The sequence below is a fragment of the Amblyomma mixtum genome, chromosome 10, assembly GCF_055824585.1.
Source record: "Amblyomma mixtum isolate Tamu chromosome 10, ASM5582458v1, whole genome shotgun sequence".
Lineage (NCBI taxonomy): Eukaryota > Metazoa > Arthropoda > Arachnida > Ixodida > Ixodidae > Amblyomma > Amblyomma mixtum.
The window spans coordinates 88,634,539-88,644,055 of record NC_143021.1 but is presented as its reverse complement, the minus strand read 5'-3'; the positions used below and the strand labels follow the sequence as shown (position 1 = coordinate 88,644,055).

The window sequence follows — 9,517 nt, the reverse complement described above, 5'->3', positions numbered from 1 at the left end:
CCGAGTTGCCAGAGTGAATTTTCTAAAGGGTCTATTGCCATGCGGATCTTAACCACCTGTTCTGGGAATGTCCTCTGTACACACCATCTAGTCTTCGAGCCCTGGCTGCCGTTGAACGGGGACCATGGCCTTCTTCTATCTGGACCTGGGCCTGCCCCATTGCCTCGTCTCGAGATCGTGCCATCGAGCTCTGGCGGGCACTCCTCGTGTTCATCCAGGACTCGGAGGCGCCGCTGATCAGCGATCGGCTCCGCAGTGCTCACGAGAGGCACGCAGCCTCCACTTAGCTTACTCCAGGGTTTTAATAAAACGGAGGTAGCCTTACCCCTTCTCATTTACAACACCCCCCTCTCTTTCCACCGTAGCGCTTTCAGCGCATTCTAATGTGGAGTAAACGTGGTTTCAATCAATCAATCTGTTGATGAAACCGAAACAGCGTGCGGGTTGCTCCATGTATGCCAATAGCATCGTTTTAAAAAAGAAAACACGCAAGCAAACATTACGTGTCTGGCCCTTTATTCAAATAGACCAGTGCTAACAATTTGATTAAACCATTCGGAAACATTTGAAAGGGGAGGAACAATGACTCAAGATTTCACTTAAAGGGACTATGCAATGAATTAAAAGTGACTTGTAAATTGTTTCAATACTTATAAATGATGCTAAGAAGCAGTCACACCAAGTATGAGTCTTCGGAACTCAGCCGTCAATTCATTATAAATATTTAAGAACCGCGTTTTTTAAAATTCGCGGGCCGATTGAGGTCTTTGTAGTGACCGATTTTGAAACTAAAATCGTGAAAATAGACGTCACTAGTCCCGTGACGTCGGCAGGCCACCACATGCTGTCATTCGCTGGAACCACGGCAGCCACGACGTCACGGGCACGCTTCCGGTAGCCGTGAAAATCGTCTGCTCGAGCCGCCGCGCGACCCCCTCGGGCAAGCGCGAGCCACGCATATAGCCTTCACGCATATGTTTCAATTTACCTCTGCCGCCTCTTTCTGTCGGGAGTTCGGGAGCCACTCGTAGTGCCTTTGTCGCAGTGACAAGCAGAGAAATTCGACGTGCGCCGCAATCCAGGAAGGCGAAGAGAGACGCTGCGGACGCTGCAGCTGGGGTGCTGGGTGCGACAACCGGAAGTCGCAAACCGAACGTCAGTGAATGACGTATTCAAGGGCGGGGCCCAGTCCCAGAGCTGTTTTCTTTATTTTTTCCTGGTAATCCGCGTGTACGAGAGAGGGGGGAGAGGAGGAGCTTGATGTTTAATCGTCTATAACTTCGTTGTTATTGATGCTAGCTCAAAAATTCTTGCGCTGGGGTGACGAGTGTTGGAATGCCTCTCTCTCGCCTGCTTTACGTAGTCTCAATTAATTTCTTGCATAGTCCCTTTAACCCTGACGTCCAATGCTTTAGAATTGGTGCTCATCATCATCAGCCTGACTACACCCACTGCAGGTCAAAGGCCTCTCCCATGTCTCTCCAATTAACCCTGTCCTTTGTCAGTTGCCGCCACTGTATCCCCGCAAACTTCTTAATCTCGTCCGCCCACCTAACTTTCTGCCGTCCCCTGCTACGTTTGCTTTCTCTTGGAATCCACTCCGTTACCCTTAAGGACCAGCGGTTATCTTGCCTTCGCATTACATGCCCTGCCCAAGCCCATTTCTTCCTCTTGATTTCAACTAAGATGTCATTAACCCGCGTTTGTTCCCTCAACCACTCCGCCCTCTTCCGATCTCTTAACGTTACACCTATCATTTTCCTTTCCATAGCTCGCTGCGTTGTTCTTAACTTAAGCTGAACCCTCTTTGTTAGCCTCCACGTTTCTGCCCCATAGGTGAGTACCGGTAGTATACAGCTGTTGTATACTTTTCTCTTCAGGGATATTGGTAAGCTACCATTCATTATCTGAGAGAACCTGCCATATGCGCTCCACCCCATTCTTATTCTTCTAGTTATTTCCCTCTCATGATCCGGATCGGCGGTCACTACCTGCCCTAAGTAGACATATTCTCTTACTACTTCCAGCACCTCGCTACCAATTGCGAACTGCTGTTCCCTTGCTAGGATGTTGAACATTACTTTGGTTTTCTGCTTGTTAATTCTTAGCCCCATCGTTCTGCTCTGCCTGTCTAACTGATTGATCATGCTTTGCAGTTGTTGTCCTGAGTGGCTTAGCAAGGCAATGTCATCAGGGAATCGCAAATTACTCAGGTATTCTCCATTAACTCTTATCCCCAACTGTTCCCATTCAAGTCCCCGGAATACCTCCTGTAAGCAGGCAGTGAAGAGCATTGGCGAGCCCGCTACATCGGACAGAACGGCCGTTGCTTGAACAAGCGTTTGCAAGAACACAACAATTTAGATAAAGGCAATGACCAATCTTATCTTGTTACTCATTGTAAGGGGTGCGCAGTGATGAAAAACAAGAAGAAAAAGTGCACTGCTTTGTTAAGTCAAGCAAAGGTGTTGTATTCTCACAGAGATCAAACTACGCAGGAAGTAGCAGAAGCATACTTCATCGCAACGGAGCAACGGGGCTGCGTTAGCAAACCTTCGGTTGCTTTAAGTGATAACGAGATCACGTTTCTTGGCAGATTTTGGGCTTCGGGCGCACGCTAGTTTTATCATTGTCATAGTTTTGTTTGTTCAATTTTGTTTTCATGATTATGCCTTCCTTATATACCCAGGTTTTCGCAATAAAGCCTTAGTTGTGAGTTCAGCGCTTGTCCTGTCGTCGCCTTTAATCTTGTGTCTAGTCTTTTGTGCGCTGTTTTTCAACCATGAACCTATACCAACTCGCCCAACTTAACGTTCTACTACGTGTCTCCCTGCCTGACACCTTTCCGTATTGGAATTTTATTGCTGACTTTATGGAGAACTATAGTAGCTGTGCAATCGTTATAAATATCTTCCAATATTTTCACATAACACTGTTCTACACCCTGATTCCGGAATGCCTGCATGACAGCTGAGGTTTCCACTGAGTCAAATGCTTCTCGTAATCAATGAAGGCTATATATAGGGGTTGGTTATATTCTGCGCATTTCTCTATCACCTGATTGATAGTGTGAATGTGGTCTATTGTCGAGTATCCTTTACGAAAGCCTGCCTGATCATTTGGTTGACTAAAGTCCAAGGTTGTCCCGATTCTATTAGCGATTACCTTAGTAAATACCTTGTAGGCAATGGACAATAAGATGATTGGTGCTAGTGCAGCACAAAAGCTTCAGTTAGGTTTCTTCCCAGAAATGAGACTTTATTCAATTTTGCTGTCCAATATACCGGGTGTCATTCTCGCCCTTTCCAGAGCAGACAGATTCGGATGGGTAAACGTAAGCGCTAGACCATCTCTAAAGGCGCGAATATAGTCCGACGTAACGCAAGCGAGCGAGCGCGCGCGCGCGCGCACGCTGCGTTGCGTTGGTGAAAACAGCTCCGTCTATAGTTCGACGCACTGCAGCGGCCAACGCAACCGGCGGCTGCCAGCGTGCCCCGACGAGCCCGGCGCAGATTTGGCTCCTGCTCCAATTGCGCGCCGGCGACGCCGACCGCGTCGACCCACAATGCATCGCGCGCAGAAAAATGGCGGATGCCAGCGCGAGCGGCGTGAGTGCGAAAATCTTTCGCACATACATTGAGCGCCTGCGCTTTCGCCACAAGCGGTGCACTAGTAACACGAGAGCAAGTTTCTGTCGCGCGGATAACACCCTAGCCATATTTCATATAGTAGCCGCAATGGCGTGAATGGAGCGAAACGGATGAGGCGACGCAGAAAAAGGCGCTGACGGAATTCAAACTACCCGCCGGTCGACGATCGGCGCGCGAGTCGGCGGTCGTTCTGCGCATGCTCCGAAGCGGCGCGCGGCGTCTGGACGCATCGAAGTATAGGGAACCGCCGCTCAATTTTGCCGTGTCGACTGCAGCGCCTTAACACACAGCATAGCGAGACGAGTAAGCAGTTTTGGGGGCGCTCTTGGTGCTATTCCACGCCACCTTCCTGGGCTTATTGGCATGAGCTTCTGCGCTCTGTCGAAGCCACGCGTGGTGCATGTCACTTATCTGGGTTATGTCTACAGAAGCGAGGCAAATAGTGCTATCAATCAAACGCGGGCTTCTAATCGTTCAGAATGTGCTCTCGCGTTTGCAGCGGCCCAAGCGACTGACGGCAGCAGTTTTTAGGCACCTAGTGGAATAACTGCAGTGCCATCTGGGCAGCGCACGTTCCCTATAGAGGGGGTGGCGCTCCGGCCGGCGCAGCGAAACCGGCTTAGCGCGGCAGACTGCGAGCGACGCTCGCCCGCGAGCTGAACACGTCGGACTATAAACGCGCCTTAACTGTCTAAAAAAATTGACAATGGCTTAGCTCTTGTTAAGCCTGGATATACAAGCGAAAAGCTGCACTTATGCTTTGTTTGACGTCATGGCTGTCGCAGTTCGCGCACAGTTCACTGGGAGCAGCGCGATAACGGTGTAGGCAAGCGCGTTATATAGCTCTCCTTCCGCATGCGTAGTAACTGTGGTAAATACGCGGCTGCAACAAAAGGGCAAACGGTGGCGAGGAGGCGAGCGCGCAGTAGCCCAGTCCCTCGCTACCACTTCTGGGTCTTTTCCTCCTTCCATGGCGAATGTCTGCGCCTCTTCTACGGCCGCCGCCGCTCACGCGTTCTCGCAACGCCTTGCGCACGAACCTTCTCTTGAGACGGCGGCGGCGACCGCGTGGCAGCTGCGAAGGGTAAAACGGTGGCGAGGAGGAGAAGTGGCGACGTAGCGCGCGGCCTCTTTTATGGCCGCCGCTGCCGCTCACGCGTTCTCGCAACGCCTTGCGAAAGAACCTTCTCCTCTTGGGACGGCGGCCGCTACCACGCGGCAGCGGCGAGGGATAAACCAGTGGCGAGGAGAAGTGGCGACGTAGCACGCGCCGCGGCGGCGCCGAGGGATGGCTGACGCCAAGCGCGGTGTTTATTTATTATTATTTATTTATTATTTATCAATACTGCAATCCCCTCTGGGGATTTTAGCAGGGTGGGATACAATAAATACATAATGAAAACAATAACACAGACAAAGCATATAATACAAATTAGTTCCATGGAGCGTATAAACAGTTAAAGACAACACGACGACGAGCCTACTGAAGCTTTTCGCTTAAAAAAGGCGAGGTTGCAAGACAAGTGGGGCTGATCCGGGTCCAAAACCGGTTCGGAACGGGTCCTTTGAATTGTTTCTGAATCGTTTCGGTTCGGGTTCAGTTACAAGATGGCTAAAAAATTATGGGTTCGGTTGGGTTCCGGGTGAAAATTTGGGTTCGGTCCTGGCTTCGGGTTCAGGTTCGGCTCCTGTTCAACACCATGATTTATTCTGAACTTTTTCTCTACCGACCAGACTGCCAGCGCAGTCTCGTACAACAACGATTAGCGCAACGTAATTGCCAAAGATAAAAATAAACTTCTTGACAAACAACATCTAATCAAAGGATTGATGCCATGTGTGCATGCCACTATATAAGGCACTAAGAACTCTAAAGATAGCGAAGAAGGCACCACATCAAGAGAAAGAAAGGCGCATTTTGAATGCCGTGGATTCCCTGCGAAGAAACTACTCACAGAATACGAGCGCTTAGCCCATTCTTCGCGATGTCACGTACAGTTTTCAGGAGCTCGATCTAAAGCTCTGTCAAGCCGACAAGTAGAGGGGCTTCGGCGTCCTCTCGATGGGCGTCTTCAATGAGAAGGGGAATGAAGCTATGAGCAAGAACTTCAAGTCGACGGCTGTGAAACCGGCCAAGGCGAAGAAAACAGCTTTGACACTTCCGAAAAAGGTGGGACTGGAAAAACTGCACCACGAAGGCCAGATAGCGAAGGCCTAGCCATTGAAAGTAATTTTTGAGTCCCAAAACCCACAAAGACATGTGACCGTTTATAGCCATTGTCACAGAGCGAGGTATACAGAGTCGACCACTCTTGCCTACAGTGGTGCGAAGGATGCTCCGCACTGCGCCTGCGACGCCTAGGGACCATCATCGGGTTCGAGATGTGTTGGCCGAAAGCACCACGCGCGTGGACGCCGCGGCGTTCGCGGGCGGCCAAGATACAGGCCTGCGTGATTGGCAGGTCGTGAGCACCGGCTTTTTATCACTTAACGAGCACTGCCAGCTCAGCTGCGAACTTGCCACGGCTAGAATGCTGGCGGTGCGCAACGCGTTCGAGCGATGCGATACCGCCGGAACCATGCATGCGTCCTCTCTCATGGGAGTTTGCGCGAAAGGCCGAGTCACACTGCGGAAACAGTCCGCCGACCCGCCCGACAAAACAGCGTTTTCGTCGGGTTGGCGACCCCGTCACACCGCGTCAACACGAACAGTGGGGAAACGTGTCGCCGTCTCCCGCCGGCATGTGTCGGCCACATGTGCGCCACTTGTTCAGAAACTCCGTCACACCAGAAAAACCAGTTCCGTCGCACTCCCCGCCACTTCTCTGCCTTTGCTCGCGCGCTCTCTTCCGTGCGCGATCGCTGCGTGTGTACAGCCGCGGAAATTGTCGACACCTTGCGCTGCCGTAGCTGCTTGCGGTTTTGCAGAATGTCGGAGGAAGTATCGCCCTGCGCGGCTGCTGCAGCAGCATCCTTGATGCTATACTGCGCCGTCGATTCTGACTCGGACGACGAGCCGCCACCGCAGAAGAAACCGCGCTCCAAATGGATGATGGACTGGCTGCGAAGGGCGCCTGAGCAGGGCGCTTTCGAAAACTTGATGCGAGAGTTGGCCCTAGAAGATGCGGAGGGGTACCGCCGCTGGATACGTATGGACACCAGCTCGTTCGAAGAGCTTTTAGCCCGAGTGAGACCAGCAATCGAAAAAAAGGACACGAATTTCCGCCTTGCCATTCCTGCTGCAGAACGACTGGCCATTGGACTGCGCTACATCGCCACAGGTGAGCTCCTAGCTTAAAATTTTTTGTCAGCCGCAGTTTCTTATGCTCGGGAGATCACTACGAAAGCTTCTTTTCTAAGGTAGCCTCGTTCACTCTCGTATTTACGTGAAGTGCACACTCCCAAAGCGATGTGCCCGCTTGTGGCATGAGTAGGCATGAGCGATAGTCTCTCCCTTAGCAAAACTAATTTTGCGTGTGTTCTCTCATTATCTATCCGTTCTATGAATGCATCTCAGCTAATTTGTTGATATTTGACCTCGTTTTCAGGGGACAGTCAAATGTCCATACAGTGGCAGTTCAGAAGGAAACGCAGAACAGTTTCTGGGATTGTGCAAGATGTATGCAAGGCCATATATGCCGAACTCAAGGAGGATTTCTTGAAGGTATATGAATGGTGCAATTTGTCGGCTCTGCGACTGAAGTGAGACTATACAGTGTGACTTCTAAACAATTTTTTGTTTTAAGAACTGAGTGACACGTCGGTGCGTTCTTTGGAGATTAATTCTGTAGCTGAAATGAGCTCAACTTTCTAGTTTTGATTTTTGGGGGGCAAGAGTATATTGCAAAATTCAAGACCGTCAACATCGAAGATCTGCAGTTTTTGCAGTTTTATCGGAAATGTGGTTCAAATCTTCAGAATTATTATATTTAGTGGTTTTATTAGTGCTAGCGGGAATAAAAGGACAGGGAGAAGACAGGAGAGCTTAGAAAGTCAAAATTGTGCATTTCAAAGCTGTGTCAGTTACATATCCCAAGTCGCTGTGCGTAGTACTGCTGCCGAAATCCTGTTAACTGGTTCTACGCTGTAAGATACACAAAGGGCATTTCTATTTGCAGCATTAGAAATGCTATCGCCCCCATTTTATAAATGTGCAACGTGGGAAAGCCAATTCAATAGCTTTGAGGTGCGTATTTTTTGGCGTTTCATATTTTGAAACACATTGCCGATAAAGAAATATACTGGGCTCACTATAGATGTTCACGGCCTTCAGTTCTGCAACATAATCTCTTCTCATAAAGTAAAAATTAACAATTTTATTGGGTTTTTAGGCAAATAATTATTGGGTATCACGTACATGCCTGCCTTGCTGTACAGTCCACTTAAACAAACAGCACTGACGTAGCTGTCACCGTTTCTGAAAATAAAAATCTGTAAACGTTAAAAAAATCATCTGGTATTGTTTTGAAATTAATCTACCTGAGATGTTTTGGTTATACAGAATCATTTAATAAAAATTTTATATGGAGCAATTTGTGAGTGTATTGAATATATTTTTTGTGATAATTTAATGCAAAGTTAAAATTCTGCAATTCCGAATAATTATCTAACCTTACACTTCAATACACTTATTAGTAGAGGTAATAGGAAATCATAAAAGTGTAGCGGCATCCTCTGTGGTTTGTCAGATCAAAAAGGTTCAACTTGATCACTTGTAGGCGTGGTGCTTATGGGACCTCACTTGGCTTTAATAAAGCAACCAATCTCCACCGTCCTTCCAGGTGGCAGGGAGAAAAATTGAACCGCTAGACTTAGTCACTGTGTCACACAGCTGAGAATTCTGCTGTGGAATATGAACGACCAGCAAAATGTTTCTTACAGGTTCCTTGCCGCCCCGAGGAGTGAAAAGCCATAGCACGGGCCTTTAAGGACTTATGGCAATTGCCACACTGCATCGGAGCTCTGGATGGGAAGCACATAGCTATGAATCCACCAGCCAACTCCGGTGCACAATACCGGAACTACAAGGGATTTTTTAGCATTGTGCTTATGGCACTGGTGGATGCGGAGGTAAATTTTGTATTTTCTGATGTTGGCCGTAATGGCCCACTAAATGACAGCGGAGTTTGGAGTGAATGCGAGATGAAAAAGGCCTTGGAGGTGCAGCCATCACCGCTGCCCTGTGCTGAAGTCCTGCCGCTCTCCAAAAGGACAGCACCATATGTCATCGTTGGTGATGAGGGTTTTGGCCTAAAACACTACTAAATGAGGCCATATCCTGCTGGTGAGCTGACCAGGGAGAAAAGAATTTTTAATTGCAGGTAAGCACTGTCCTGAAGTTTAGCTTGCCATTTAACCAATGCTACTAATATCACAACTAATGCACACGCTCAGCGCAAAAAAAAGTCACGTAGCGATTCATTCACCCTGCACTAAGTTTTATGCAGTTGTGTGACTTGTCATGAGGTTAAATGCCTGATTGCCTTGCTTCAAATACTATTTTGGATGACGTGAAAATAACAAAAGGAGTAGATTAATAACAAAACTTTTATTTAACATGAATAAGTACCCATGAATGCTTGCAAACAACTTCAGAACTTGGTAGCAGACCACCAGTCAGCGTTGCCTTATTTCTATTTTTGCGATCCGTTTCAGACTTTCCCGCGCTCGACGGACAGCGGAAAATGCTTTTGGAGTGCTTGCGAACCTCTGACAAATTTTCCGCGCCCCACTTCGACACTCTCCTAAGCGAGCGGAAGACATTGTGTTTGCTACACTAGCACTGCACAATTACTTGCGCTCGAAGAAAACCAATCAGCAACTTTACACCCCTCAAGACAGTGTGGAGGTAGAGGACGTTTTGACAG

General features: G+C 48.7%; 1 pseudogene; it reads left to right on the top strand.

Annotated features, from left to right (window-relative positions):
- LOC149326402 (uncharacterized) overlaps nt 1-287 on the top strand; it is a 31,879-nt pseudogene extending 31,592 nt beyond the window's left edge.
- The last annotated feature ends 9,230 nt before the right edge of the window (nt 288-9,517 follow it).